Below are 16,409 nucleotides of genomic sequence, written 5' to 3' on the forward strand. Positions count from 1 at the left end.
ATGCAATGACTGGTTTAATGAGAACATAATAATCTCCATCCAGCAGAGCAGCACTACTGTTTGCGCTTCCCCCCTCTGTCTCTCGAGTGAGTCTCCAAATTCAAAATAGACCGCACGCTGTCACTCGTCCCGCCCCCTTTCTCAGAACTGTCTGTTTATTGGTTCACAGACTTCCCAGAGACAGTTGGAAGAGATATTACTATTGGCTGAGGGGCGCTGTGAGGAGCGCTTTCGCCACTCTTTGTTGATTGCGACTTCATAAAAAAACTTCATATCGCAAAATTACGCATAGGAGAGCGCCATTTCGGCGCCCCTTCTTCACATGGCGCTCTAGGCGACCGCCTAGCCAGCCTATGCTAAAAACCGGCCCTGTGTGTGTGTGTGTGTGTGTGTGTGTGTGTGTGTGTGTGTGTGTGTGTGTGTGTGTTTGTGTGCGTGTCTGCGTGCATGTGCGCATGCGTGTATATGTCTGTGTATATGTATATGTCTATGTGTGTGTCTGTCTACGTATGTGTATACATGCATAGTGAGTGTGTGTGTGTATTCTATAATAGGAAATCCAGATTTTTTTTCTTCTTTTTTTTCTTTTTTTATAAGTGCTTTTGTGCCTTTATTGATATGAAAGTGGCGATTATGACAGGAAGTGAGTGGGGGGAGAGAGAGATGGGGCAGGGCTGGGACATGGGACATGGTCCCCATGGGCATGCAAGCCCAAACGTAAGGGGCTTAGCAAGCTGCAAACTGTGGTTTTCAAAGTGGGGGCCGGGGGGCCCTGGGGAACCGTGAAGGGGTGCTGGGGGGGGCTGCAGCCGGTTGGCAGGATAAGTATAGTACAGTGGTTCCCAGCCTATGGGCCGGGGCCCACTGGTGGGCCCTGAAGGTATTCCAAGTGGGCCTTGAAATCGTTTTCCAAAAATAATAATCATATTTTGGTGTGTGTTGCTGTTGATTTATTTGAGTTTTATTCTTAATTGGGTCAGAGGTGGGCCCTGAATATTTTTTTTGACAATTTCGAGTTGGCCCCAAGTTGAAAAAGGTTGGGAATCTCTGGTATAGTAAAACAAAATTCATAATAATATATTAAATAATAACCAATATAGGCCTACACCAAAATAAACAAAAACGTGCTAAACAAAATTCCCTGTAGTTTAGAAGAACATTATGATAATCTATTGCATTTCTGAATACTAGTAGGCCTAATATCATCTGTATTATTGTATTTATCATCCCAGTGGGGCACTGACTCTCATTCCTATACCAGAGAAAGTAGAGAGAGAGAGGTTCCATTGGCCCATTGTTTCCGGGTTCTATTATTGCAAGGGGGAGGGGGGGAATTCCCCCTTTAGGCAGACCTAGGCAGACCTGAGGACTGTTCTATTCAATGCTAGGAGCATTATGACACGCCCCTTTAGGCAGACCGGAACCTGGTCACGTTAGGTGCCCATAGAAACCTATTATGTTGGCATATCTCTATACTTAAAGAATCTCTGCCTATAACATGGTTGTGAAAGGGAGTGCACGAAAATTGGTGTGGCAGGGGGACCAATGTCAGGAGGGCCTTGGCTGCCATCTGCAGGTATGGAGGGGGACTCATCATGGTAAAGCTGGGGCGCTGTGATGAAGGAAGGTTAGTCCGAAACGTCGGGCCATTAAATATTTGGGAGCATTTAACAGTGTTGCGGACCTTTATTTTCTTTTCAGCTATCTTACGTTTGGTCCAGCACCTGTGCCACTGATGTGCGCGCATTCTTTGACTTTCTCAAAGTTGGGGCACCCCAGCTGCTCTAGTATTGAGGGTTGAAAGTGAAAGCCCATTGGGAAACTCCAACTCCCATTGTCATTGTGACACAGCACTCCACAGCACACAAGTGAACACTGCACACTGCACACAACGAAATTGCATTTATGCCTCACCCGTGCAAGGGGGCAGCCCTCAGTGGCGCCCCATGGGGAGCAGTGCGGTGGGACGGTACCATGCTCAGGGTACCTCAGTCATGGAGGAGGATGGGGGAGAGCACTGGTTGATTACTCCCCCCACCAACCTGGCGGGTCGGGAGTCGAACCGGCAACCTCTGGGATGCAAGTCTGACGCCCTAACCGCTCACCCATGACTGCCCGTTGTTTCGAGTATGCGGACTCCCGTCCTCCCTTGCTCACTTGCCTGCTTGTGGCATTGTGATGACGCAGCTGATGACAGGGGTTTTAGTCAACATCTTGACAATCTTTACTGTCGCTCTGCATGCATGGAAGGGGTTTATCTTGTGAAGGACAAATTGCCACTCAGCCACTGGGAGGAGCTGTTGCTGCTCTGCTGTGTGTGTGTGTGTGTGTGTGTGTGTGTGTGTGTGTGTGTGTGTGTGTGTGTGTGTGTGTGTGTGTGTGTGTGTGTGTGTGTGTGTGTGTGTGTGTGTGTGTGTGTGTGTGTGTGTGCGTGCGTAATCTAACTGTGTAGATATCCACCATTGTCACTCAGAAGGCCATGGAATCTAGGGCATCTAATCACGGGACAAACAAATTCTAGGTTGTTTCGTCCGGAGGCGGTATTACGTGCCTACGTCACAATAGCTATGCGCGTCCTTGTTGCAGACGACATTTGAATCGTCGCCATGACAACCGTCCATACCGTCCCTAATCTTAACCCTAAACCCAACCTTAACCCTAAACCTGAACCTAACCCTAACCTTAACCCTAAACCTAACCTTAGCCCTAAACCTAACCCTAACCCTGACGTTAAGGACATCTTTGGCAGTCTCAAAGACTGTTTGACAATTAATTAATTAATTAATTAAATAAATAAATACACACAGAGAAACAAACAAACCTGAAACAATGGTGTAGCGAAGCAAAAAAAAAAGGTGTAGTGAAAAGAAGGACAGTTACTCCAGAGAATCGTATATGAGAGGGAGATAAACCAGGCGGGTTCTTTTCCGGTATCCACTTTACGTCGGGTGAACGCCCCTTTAGGAGAACTTCGATTAGGAGACCTTCGGAGTCTTGAGGTAGAGAATAAATGGAGTCCCCTTAGCGCTGTAGATGGCGGTAGCGCACGTCTTGTGCAAACACCACGAAAAGAGAAGAAGAAGGAGGGACAACGCCCCCTTAGGAGACCAAATTTTGAGCACACGCTTTTGCATTGAGTGGGCGTACTTCGATTCCTCTTATTATATATCCAACCTCTTTGGTTACTCCGCTTCTAACACAAGGCCCCAAGGTGGTAACCTGGGGCTCTGATCACAATACTTGTGGTTGAGAGACCATCACTAGGATTGTGGCTGTGTTCTGACTGTCACACCCCAGTTTACTAAACCAAAAGTTCTGGGTTCAAGTCCTGGCTAGGCAACTCTACTCTCCTTCGCTACAGTGCTACCAGAGAGAGCAGAGAGAGAGAGATTCCATTGGCCCATTGTTTGTCTGCTATGTTTCCAGCTCACCTCAGTCCGCCAGGGCAGTCGCTCTACTCCCACCACGACATCTTCGACATATTTTGCGTCTCTGCCCTGTTTGCATGCATGCTTGCTCTCCCCTCCCTCCCATGTAGAGCTGCGCGTGCCCCCCCCCGCAACGCGCATGCTGCCCCTCCCTTTGCCTATCTCTCGAGGTGCAGGTGAATCTGAATTTGAAAACTTAATTTAGGAAGCTTCAATCAAAAATACGAATTGCAAAGCAAATCAGTTGAAACATGAAATCTTAGCCTATTTTTCCGAGGCATATCTACAGCTGGCTGTCGGGGTTTTTTGCTACCTAAACGTGGCGCTGGCTGGCTGTCAGATGTATGATAGCCTAACTAAAAGTTCTAAACTCAACATTGTATTAGAGAGGTTGATTGTGAGCATATTTTGTACCCTAATATGTAGACTGTGTGTAGGGCTCTAGCCGACACCCAGGCATCTTCAAAATCTTTCGTGTCTCTTATAGGCTCAAGCGCCTGTCGCGTGCCTTCTCCCTCCCCACCGGAGTTGTTGCGTAGGCCTACCTCACATCGCTCGTGCCCATTCTCGACGGGTCTGATGAATTTGTATGACTGACTTAAGTCTTTATTGTAGGCCCTACAAAACTTCAATCAAAATTATGAATTATAAAGAAATCAAATGATATTGAAATATGAAATCATAATTGCCAAATTATTTTCCCCTCCCTTGGAAGGGCAATATCAGCCAATGTGGGCAAAAGGGCCGTTGCTCGGGCACCGTGGGCAACTATGCTGTGCACGTGCCTGGTTTCCGGGTTCTTGCAAGGAGGAGGAGGGGGAAATCCCCCTTTAGGCAGACCTAAGGACTGTTCTATTCAATGTAGGAGTATTATGACACGCCCCTTTAGGCAGACCGGAACCTGGTCATGTTAGGTGCCCATAGCAACCTATTACATTGGCATATCTCTATACTTTAAAGGTGGGGTTGCAGGTTAACCATTTTAAGAAAATGTACTATTATGACATCACGTTGGGGGTTCCGCAGGCTCATACTGTAGGAGTCAATAGGCATAGTCGCAACCAAGCATAAAAATGCTTCATCAACACGAGATCTGCTCAGTCTAATAAAGGTGGAGTTGAATGCTTGGCAAACAAGTTGGACAGTTTTTTCTAACGTGATTTCCCAAGACATAAAAAACGCTGCTTCCTAGCAGCGAGTGAGCTGCCTCACAAGCATGTGGGCTACACCTGCAATTCACGTCAGATTGATGAATGCCAATCACAGCAGATTACCGACGGCATGGAGTAGGTCTTCTGCTCAGCAGTAGCTCTTGTGGTACTGCGTGGCTGCTTGACAAAACTTTTGTTCCCGCGATGGTTTAACGCCATGTGACACGACTGCCGCGTAGAGGTCACACTGCGTCGTGAACAGAAATTCTAACCAGGATGCTTCACGCGGACACAGTGAGCATGCTTGCTGCCTAGCAAATTTGTTGCCTGGTTAAAAAAACGCCATCATGAACGACCTTTATGTAGAACCTTAGAATCCTGGGGGAGTTCCCCCAACGTGATGTCATACCTGCAACCCCACCAGCAAGGTTTACAGTCCCCTGTAGCCTATTTCCTCTTCCAATTAGAAATGGTGATGCTCGGTAAAATTTGTGAAAAAAACAATAGGCTCGTATGCAACCAAGCAGTAAAATGCTTGATCAAAACCAGATCTGCTTAGTCCAATAAAGGTGGGGTTGAATGCTTGGCAAACAAGTTGGACAGTTTTTTCTACCGTGATTTCCCAAAACATTAAAAAAAAAAACGTTGCTTCCTACTTGGAGCAGCGAGTGAACTGCCTCACAAGCATGTGGGCTACACCTGCAATTCACGTCAGATAGATAAGATGAATGCCAAACAGGGTAGACTACCGACGGCATGAAGGAGGTCCGATGCCCAGCAGTTGCTCTCACCTTACTGCGTGAAGGCTTGGCAAAAACTTTGTTCCCGCGAATGGTTTAACACCATGAGACATGACTGCGGCGCAGAGGTCCCTCCCATATGCTGCGCCGCGAACGGAAATTTTAACCGAGATGCTTCACGCGGACACAGTGGGCATTAGTGATGGGATTTTCGGCTCTTCTTTGAGATGCGGTTCTATTGGCTCTTCTTACTATGGAGAGCCGGCTCTTTCGGCTCCCAAACGGCTCCCTATATATATGTTTACATAATTAATGAATTCAAAGTTTTAATTTAATTTTACAACATTTAGTTTCATTATTGACATTGTGAAGCACTTTGGGCAGTGTATACTGTGTAAAAGCCTTTATGAACAACACTTTTATCATAATCGGTCGTTAATAATGACCCAACATATCCAAATACAATGTAAATTAAAAAGGTATTAACACATACTATGCATTTCTGATCGCTGTGAGAAGGACAAAACGAACAAAGAAACAAAAAACGGCTCCCAAAAAAAAAATCCCGTAACGGCTCCCATTGCAGAGCCGAACGGTTCGCGACCGACACATCACTAGTGGGCATGCTCGCTGCCTAGCAACCTGGCTGCCTGCGTGGTTGCCTCCGAGCCTAATGGGCCGCTCTATAGGGAGCTCAGAGAATTCCAACGAGGACAAAAAAAAATGGCATCCGTGATAAGTCATGATAACTTATGTAGTTCATTAATTCTGCTCAGTGGCGGAACAATTGCACACAGGGCACCAGGGCAAGACACTTATAGGGCCCCCTATACAGCTTGCCAAGCTCACACTAGGGCCCCCACCACCAATATGAGAGGGCCCTGGGCCCAGGGACAAGTGCCCTGCCCGCCCTCCCTATAGCTCTGCCCCTGATTTTGTTATACACAGCGATGGCGACAGCATGGTTTTACTTTGAAGGTGAAAAAGTGGATCGCACTCGGGTTCTTCTTTTCTTCTTTTTTATTTTTGTATTTACATAGCAGCAGAAGTGTAGACAAACGTTTCGGCTGTTGCCTTCGTCAGTGTCTCTGAAATCACAAGTTTACCAATTGCCTCAGAATTCGGTTAAATTATAAATTTACTGTAAGTTCTGTGGAGTTGTGTGTGTTGTTGTTGTTTTAACACAACACAACTTACAATAAAGATCTAAATTAGGCAGCTGGTAAAGTTGTGATTTTGTTTTTTTTACAGTATGTGATATCAAACACAAGGAAGTAATCAAACACGCCCCTTAACACTCAAGGAAACCAAGAAATTAATCTATTATGTATGCATGACCTCTCATGCTGCTGGAACAAGGAACTGTGTGTACAGTAGGCAAATTATTACCTCTTACCTCTTTCTTTTGGCACTTTGAATTGGGTTAAAAGTGTTGAACACTGTTGCACAGTGAACTGTGAAGCACTGTTAATTCTGGTGTATCATTCATTCATGTCCGATACATTTTTTTTTTTTTTAAATTTGCCCTCTTGTAATTTTACAAACAGCAGCATTATGGCTTCTGTATGCCCAAATGTGTTTTTGCAGCTGTCGGTGTCCTTGTTTTTGCTCCTCTTGACTCCAAACTGCATGATCTGGCGCATCCATTCACTATCTGATCCAGTGAAACCTACATTCCTCAAAAGACAAGTCATCTCCTGCTTCCCCACACAGTGGTTGGTGCATAGCACACATGACAGCCATGGAATCATATTAAAAGTAGATGGGATGCGGGGCAGGCGGTGTGGATGGCATACGGTAGAAGATAAAGCCACTCTGTTTACGGTTATGTAGTATCACTTTGGCGACCCCTGCAGGTAAGTCAGGTGAGTTGCTCTCCCGAGCAATAGAGAGATAATGAGCAACTGAGGACTTCCCCCAGTCTCTGTTATCATGCACAGCCACAACTCAGACTGGGTCCTTCAGACAGAACAATACGGTGGCAAAATACCGTGCTGGGTAAGTACCAAAACCAATTTAAAGTGCTACACCATATCTTTTGTATAATCACGCCATGGTGATTTATCGAGTAATTATTCAATTTCTGCATGCTTTGAATAATGAGTTTTTGATGTGTATTTCTTTTCTTTTTTTCTCTTTTAAGTTGTGATTCATCTGATGTCATCTGAAAGGTGAATGAAAGTTCAACCTCAAGCTGTGAAGGTCTGTGAAGAGTCCTCGCTCTGAAAAGAAGTCCAGCTGCTGACAACAAGGTAGCATTTTCAATTTCTTTGGCATTTCTCTAGTGCTTGTTAGATTGAGGTTTGCTTTCTGCTCTTTAGAGTCTGGATTTTACTCATAAGTTATAAGTCTGTGTTTTATTCAGGGTTTATAGTGATATCTTATTGTGCCCAGTGTAAGCAGTAAACAGGTGTAAACTGTGTAAGGTGTAATAATAGTTTACCATTCCCAGATTACCGGTACACCAATTTCAATTACATTGACAGATTGGTCCATTATTGCATATTGATTTGTACGATTCAGTATTGTTAAGAACTGAAAAAAGAGGCTCAGTATTGATCATTAACATAGTATTCTTTGTCTATTCACTGAGTACACTTGCGGTTCAGGAAACTGCTCTTTTCTCTCCTCGATTTACTGACTAACTCCATTAACAGATTTGCGAAAATAGGCTGTATAATGCAAAATGGGATAGATTACTCAATACGGTCCAGAAGTGTATGATCCATCATTGCTGTTATATATATAAATAGAAAAAGCACAATACTGCCGTTTTTCTTTTTGTTTTTTTGTTTGTTTTTTGCTTTTTTCAGGATTTTTGTGTTTATCCAATCCACGTAGCCTGCTGCATCAAAGTGCAGTTTTTTTGTGCATACTGTTTTTTCATGTCCATTCACAAATACTATTCTGCAGTCTTTTATGAAGAGGTTAAGATATCTACTTTCAATATCTACTTTCTACTTTCTATCTAGTATCTACTTTCAATCATCATATCATGACAATCTGTCTTAACAGTAAACAAAAGTAATTCATCCGAAGGAAACACTGCATTATATTTAAGGACTCCTGACCTCTGAGCCAACCCAGGGTATATTTGAGAATAGCTCATCTAATAAACTTACTGATTGACTTTTCTTACTGTTTTTTGTCAGGGCACACCTGAAACATGGGCAACAGCTCCTCCAGCAGTAAGACCAACGGAGTCCATCCTCCAGAAACACCTCTATTTGCAGATAAAGTTCATGACTTCAGAATCCCAGCACTTCTGTACGTCCAGGAATGGAGCACGTTCCTGGCATTTGCAGAGAAACGGAAGACGTGGAGAGACGAAGATGCAGAGAATCTGGTGATGAGGAAAGGCACAAGGCAGACTGATGGCACACTGCAGGTATCTGGTAGAATAGGGTGTCAATATTTCAGAGTTTAGAACAACACTGTGGTCACCAACCATTGACCGACATCACCAACAGTAAATATCAGAGTATTTGGGCCACACATGAAGTAGGAACACTTATGTCTGTTCTAGTGGTTGCACTCTCTCTCCAATCTACTAGTTTTGAAAGATAAGACAAATATTTGACCAATATCCCCACCAGCTGCACATTATCGTATTCTTTCGTGCTATGGCTCGAGCTAGTTTGGTGTTCTCCTCGTGCCGATCACAGCCCCAAACTCTTGGGCCGTGTAATCACATTCGGGATAGGCAGTCTATGCCTATGGGTGTGTACGTGCATGCGTGCCTGAGCACGCGGGAGGGGAGATAGGGGGCCTGATCGCTATCTATTACATCTAAAAAACACAAAAAATTCTGGGAGAGGACTCCCAGACCCTCCACACTTTCCAGCAGAACCCCCTGGTCAAAATGTCTTCCCGCTCCTCTGGCCCCAATAGTTTATATAGAGAATAATAATAGAGAATAAAATGGCAAGGCTACACAAGAACGTAGAAAACTAGAAGCACTCAGAGAGTGCAGACCTCCGCCAAGGAAGCTGCTTGATACATTTGACTATGTTGACAGACAGACAGACAGACAGACAGACAAACCAATGTGACCGAAAACATTACCTCCAATTGGCAGAGGTAACAATTCTACAACATATACCGTAGGGGTGTGTGGTTTGCCTATATAGTCTGAATCTGCTCCAGTAACTCTCTGCTTGCAATGTATTTTGCAGTGGTCTCCCGTGGAGGACCTGATGAAGGCAACTGTTAAAGACCACCGCACAATGAACCCTTGTCCAGTCTTTGAGAGGAACTCCAAAACCCTCTTCCTGTTCTTCATCTGCCTGAAGGGCAGCGTTCCAGAGTCCGCCCTCAAGCCTGGCCAATCCTTTCTGTGCTACGTCACAAGCGGTGACTGTGGGGAGACCTGGAGCGACCCAACAGATCTAACACACATCATCGTCAAGAAATTCTCTAACCATAAGACCTTTGCCGTGGGGCCGGGCCACGGGATCCAGCTGAGCGATGAGCTGGGCAGCGGCCTGCTTGTGCCCGCCTACGTGAAGGTGCAGGGTGACCCGTCCAGTGAGAGCAGTTGCTGTTGGAGCAGTGGAAGCGGTGAAAGCAGCTACTCTGTGGTGATCAGCAGCCAGGCCCCGCACACTCCTGACACCTGGCTGGTGGGTGAGCACGTCACCAGAGTGTCTGGCGAGTGTCAGCTGGCCGAGGTGTGCAGTAGGGAGGGGAGACGACAGGTGTACATGAACGCCCGCAGCGCTAGAGAGTTCCGCGTGGAGGTGGTGAGCGACGATGTCGGGATCAACTTCTTCCCTCTCATTGAGCTGACTCTCAAAGAGAGGCAGACAGGCTGCCAGGGGAGCGTACTGGCTTTCCCAGCCAGAGAACTTCCGGCAGGAGTAGAAGAAGGAGGAAAAGAGGGATCCCAGGAGACAGCAGGACAGGGAGAAGGAGGACGAGAGGGATCCCAGGCGACAGCTCTGCTCTTCAGCCACCCGACTGCAGGGGAAGGCTACCACAGGAAGGACCTGGGGCTCTACCTACGTGAGCAAGTCTCTGCAGGACCAACCTCCATGGGGAAAGCCCTCCATCATCCACTCAGGCACCAGTGGATACTCTGACCTCACCCACTGCGAGAAGGAGGGCCAGTTTGCCTGTCTCATGGAGTGCGGTGAAGGGGAACGCCTTCAGATTGTCTTCAAAGAGTTTGATCTCCACAGTCCAAATTGCACACGTTATCATCATCATTTGTACACATAAGCACATCCTTTTACAGCTTTTATTTTCTGTTTCAGGTTTTTTGTAACATACGGTAAGCTGTTGCAGAACTTAAATCACACGAATAGGCCGGCAACAGCAACCTCACACCAAATCAGAAATATTGTGTAGATACATTGCAAAACCCAGCACGATTTGTTTAACTCTACACACAGTTATAAAATCAAATATTTTTGTACCAAATCGTTAAGATACTGAGTTTTTTCCTCACCCCTGATGCAACCAGGGGCCGCATTCTGAGCGCCCAATCTCTGTGTGACTATGACTTATGCTAGACCCAGCCACTATGGACCTTACGCATCTAAGAATCCTGGTCCTAACCTACATTGACCTTATGACTCTACAATCTCTATCTATCTCTTCTTCCTCTGCCTTCCTGCTATTTCTGCCTCTCCTCTCTACCTCTCCTTTTAAATCCATCTCTAACAATGATGTTTTTTCCCATTTGTTAAGCACTTTGAGTTACATGCCTTGTATGATACAGTGCTATACAAATACAATTATTATTATTATTATTATTATTATTGCAAAACCCAACACGGTTTGCTTAACTCTACAGACAGTTGTAAATTGGAATGCTATGTACCAAATCGTTTATGCACCCATTACATTACTAGCACACATTGATTGCAACAACTAGACACAGACAGTACAAATTAAAAGCGCATTTTTGCCTCATAACCCAGGTTATCATCATCATTTGTACTAGTAGCCTAATCTTTTTTTTTTCAGATCGCTGAAACTCCTTTTTTTGTAACATGAGCTGTTTTTGGAGAATTCTTCTCACGAATATAGCAACTTCTCACCAAATCAGCATGGTCTGCTTAACTGTACAGACAACAGTAAATTGAAATGCTTTTGTGCCAAATTATTAACACTCCCATTACATTACTGGCACACACTGTAGAAACTAGACACAGACAGTACATATTAAAATCACACTTTGCCTCTTGGTTTGTCTATTAAAAAAAAACCTTTTCCAAAAAATCGAATGGAAAGAATAGGCCTAGTTGACCCGTACAATTTACCATCAGTGTTGCCAGATTGGGCAGTTTCCCACCCAATTGGGCTGCTTAGAATGGCCGTCTGTGGGTAAAAAGGGATTTTGGAGGGAAACATTTTGGGCCATAGAAATCAATAGAATTGGGCGGGATTTAGTGCTTCCAGGCGGGTTTTGAGCATTTTTTTGGGCTGGAAATCATCAGCCTCATCTGGCAGCCCCATTTACCATAATGTCCCCACCACTTTCAAAGCCAAATATACACCTTTGCTACTACCCTCAGGTTGATGTTTCAGGACATTAAACTGCAGACTGAACAAATTCAATAACTCCTTTGTCCCAACTGCCATAAGAGTGCTTAATGACAGATGGAAATAATAATAATAATATTTATTGTTTATTGTGCAATATCACCATACATCATGCTCTCCACACACTTATAAAACAAAACAATAAAATAAATAAAATAAAATAATGATAAAACTAGAAAAGATTAGGAAAATAAAACTGATGGGGAAATGAATCAAAAAGTGATGCTAAATGAAGTGAGGTGAATAATAAAATAGTATAGCAAAAAGAAAAATGGAACAATAACATGTGCAATGCAAAGTTTTATGTTTCTATGTTTTCATGTTGTGTTGTATACCAGGTATGTGAGTAATGTAATGCAGTGGGAGAAGCCCAAGACATATTTCCCACTGGGGACAATAAAGTACACTCTACTTCTATGCAAAATGAGTGTTGGTGCAATAGATTGTTTTGTTACATTTTGTCAGCTTGTGTTATAAATTGAAAACTGAATGCAAAACTATTTTGTGCTATTTTAGTTTGGGTAATTTGGTTATAAGTTTGTGCATCTGTGTTAAGACTAGTTTCCCCAAAGCAGCGAAAATGACAACAAGTGTGCTTTACAGAAAAAGTATGCAAACAGAAAAAACATGGAATCTAATCAGACACATGGGAGTTTTGATTGGTTGGACCTTACTTGATTCAAGACAATACAAACAAGCAAACAAACAATATCTTATTTTATTTAAATCCTGTATAAAACTACAGTAACAAAAATCATAATCTATGATTCAAAAGGTATATTTTATTTAATACAGAGAATTTGCCACAATTGCCTTTTAGCAGGACTACCTCAAGACCTAGAATAATTACATGTTATGTCACATCCTTTCACAGCAGGACTGCCTCAAGGCCTAGAATAATTACATGTTATGTCACATCCTTTCACAGCAGGACTGTCTCAAGGCCTAGAATAATTACATGTTATGTCACATCACAGCTTTTCCAAACTGATCTTGTTATCATTGTGTGTACACTGTATGTCTCCAAATGGTGGCCCATGGGCCAGATCCGGCCCGGGCATGGCAAACATTTGGCCCATCATGAGGTTGGAACAAATGAAAAAAATGTATGAAGGCTATCTCCATATGGTCGGGCTATTTGTGTGGCCTCAGCCTCATTTGCGCTACCTCGTACCAGGCTCAAGGCCACCAGTGACAGAGCCTTCCATGTTGCTGCTCCTATTCTTTGGAAGTGAACAATCTACCTGACCACATCCAGAATGCCCCTTCACTGGCCATGTTTAAGCAACACCTTAAGACACATCTCTTCCTGGAGGCTTATGGCTGCTACTTCCACAACCACATTCACTGAACAAACTTTGCTTACATTCACTCAGACACACACTCACGTACTGACGCGCACACACACTCACACTTTCCTACACCATACCCTGTGAAGCGACCTTGGGTGTTTTGAAAGGCGATATATGAAACGAAAGTTTTATTATTATTATTATTATTATTATTATTATTATTATTATTATTATTATTATTATTATTATTATTATTATTATTATTACATAATTTGGCCCTTGGGGGAAAGCTATTGGGGACCTCTGCTGTACTTTATGTGTTTTGTGTTGAATAAGATTTGTGTTGTATTAATCCTATTTGTCCTTGTTAAGCAAATTAACTATGACTTTATACACTATATTACCAAAAGTATTCGCTAACCCATCTAAATGATCAGAATCAGGTGTCCTACACTGGGCTTGAGATGTATAAAATGAAGCACCTAGACATGCAGCAGATTGTTCAAAGGAGACCACGAATTCCAGTGAACTACAGTGATATCAAATACAAGGAAGCAAGAAAGTAAAACCATTAACACTCAAGGAAACCAAAGCATTATGTGTGCATGACTTCAATCTGCTGGAACAAGGAACTGTGTGTACACTACAGTATGCTAATTATTACCTCACGTTTTCTTTTGACAATTTGAATTTGGCTAAAACAGCTTCCTTCTGTTGAACACTGTTGGGCAGTGGACTCGGGGGTGGATTAATGACCATGACTGTAACTACCATTGAGGACACTGAGGTCATGTCCTCTGTATTTTTTTCAGTAATGTAAAATTTATCTATGATGAAAATCAATATATGATCAACAATGATAAATTCATACGTACATTCAGTGTGTATACACCACCCCCATTTATCCTCAAGGCAGTGATCAATGAAAACAAACTTACGAGTTTGACTGAACTTTGAGGCATTCTAAATGTACAGTAGTATGCAGTACAGCACGCAGTATTTGACCTCGGTATTTGAAAATGTCTGCTTACGGCCCTGTTAATGACCGGGCCTGCTGGGCCCTGGCCGAGGGGGCCAGAGGTCCCAAGGGGCCGGCCAGGCCGACTTGGCCCCGTGGCAGCCACTCAAACTGCCCCTCGAAACTATCTTTGCAAATAAGGTCTTCATGAGCTCTATCTAATTGTACCTAAAAATACATATCATAAATCAACCTATATTGAATAGAGACCTAACTCAGAGGGCATCACTGTTGGAGCCAAAAGGGCGTATGCTCCATTTACACCTACGCTGGGCATAGCACACCACATACCGCATGTCCCATTTACACCTGCGCTAGGCCTAGCGTATGTCCCATTTACACGCTAGCCCTAGCCAATTTACACCTAAACTAGGGTGAGCGCATGTCCCATTTACACCTATGCTAGGCCTACGCTAAAGTGAAGCACATTAAAACGTGAAGTAAATTGTGTTTAATTGCTATGATGCTTAAACCTTAAACCTTATTCATTGCGCTAGGCAGCATCCGGCATATGGGTTAAACTTTCTTCAAATGCAATATAATACAAATATTAAACATGGGTTGTAATGGTAATGGTTAATCACGAATAACTATGTAATTTCCGAGATTCATCAGGATTTTAAAAATCATTGCTTGACAGCCCAATAAATGATATTGAATTGTGAATTAGCTGTGATAATGGATAAAATTAATTTACCATGATATATTCGATTGAGGAGCAGGGCCGTTTCTAGGATTTTGGGGGCCCTAGGCAAAGAGGTTGTCAGGGCCCTAGGGCGGGTTTTTCTAACCGGGGGGGGGGGGGGGGGGGGGCACCTGACAGGGTAGCCACGGCACCAGAACTTCTGTTTTGGGTTTCGGAGGGGCCAGACAATTTTTGGATGGCACTTCAGTCATTGTCACATAGCCTACCATTACAACACAATGTCACAGAAACCATAGAAATCTAATGGAACAAACAAGAAGTCACCTTATAGACAGTGTTGTGGCAGGGCAACACATGCATGAAGGGCAATGAATGCATAAAGAGCAAGCATACACCAGCATTTCCTGTGAGGAAATGCAATCTAGTATGATAACTAGTCCCTACAGTTCATTTTATGAAACTTTATGAAGAAAGACCTGGGCAAATATAGCCCATTCCATTCAGTAGGCTCCGCTCATGAAGTAGGCTAATTGAATGTTCAGTTTAACCTGGCCTGTCTCACATGAGAGTAGGCTATGCCTATGGCCCAATCAGATTTTTTTGACCCTACCATGAAAATCATGATCTGCATTGCCAATCACAATAAAGAAAGGTCTAATCTTTCCAACCACTTTTAAAATCTAACCAAGGGTGCTCCATTTGTGCAAAACCAACTATTGACTCATAAAACAATAGGCCTAGTCCAGAAACTCAAGGCTGAAAAACGAATGAGCAGGCACAGTGGGGGGTTTGGGGGGATGTGATATTGGTAGCAAGAATTCTACCTGTCATGTACTGAGGATGACCTCAGCACGTCATGCGTTATTCCCCTTGACCTAGTAGAGTAGGGATGTAAGGTTCTCCCCTCTACGTTGACCAGCATGAAGTAAAGCCATGGAAAACTATGCTCCGGTGTGTGTCTGATTTAATTAGTTACACAAAGTCAAAGTGTAACACTAACCAAGCCAGGGGGGGTCTCCCCGACGAGATTTTTTTTCGTATTGCATCCACCACGCACTTGAAAATACATTCAAATGTTTGTGTTGTTAGTAATACCGCAGCACACACAAATAGGCTACTCTGTAGCGACCAAGGATCACAACCACCTACGTTACTCCGTGGTTGACAGCTGTGTCAATTATAGGGGACCAATACCCCGGTGCCCTTACCTTGAGTTGTCTTGACCGCAGAATGTATCCCAACCTCTCACTGTAATCCACAAGTTTCCAGAATCATGGTCCCAAATGCCAATGTGTAATCCATATAATAGCAAGAAAGTGGGCTACAATGTAGGCCTAGCTATCCCAGCGCACTTGTGTGACTCGTGTTATCCGAAATATTGGTCATATGCATATATGCATATGCATATGCATATGCACATTGTTCATTCGTTTCTTCTTGCGTTTGTCCACATTCAAAACAGTTCCGTGAACAAAAAGTGCGTTATTGAACAATCGACGTTTGCCCAGTGCTTGTTACAGCACATGGATTAATGCTTCACGGATGTTTTTGAAAACATAACACTGTAGCCTAAATGAAGCATCTC

The 16,409-nt window shown here is 43.7% G+C and overlaps 1 pseudogene; it reads left to right on the forward strand.

The window, feature by feature from the left end:
* Nucleotides 1-8,485: 8,485 nt before the first annotated feature.
* LOC134441113 (sialidase-3-like) lies at nt 8,486-10,539 on the forward strand (annotated as a pseudogene).
* Nucleotides 10,540-16,409: the final 5,870 nt, after the last annotated feature.

The sequence above is a fragment of the Engraulis encrasicolus genome, chromosome 24 (genome assembly GCF_034702125.1).
Source record: "Engraulis encrasicolus isolate BLACKSEA-1 chromosome 24, IST_EnEncr_1.0, whole genome shotgun sequence".
Taxonomy (NCBI): domain Eukaryota; kingdom Metazoa; phylum Chordata; class Actinopteri; order Clupeiformes; family Engraulidae; genus Engraulis; species Engraulis encrasicolus.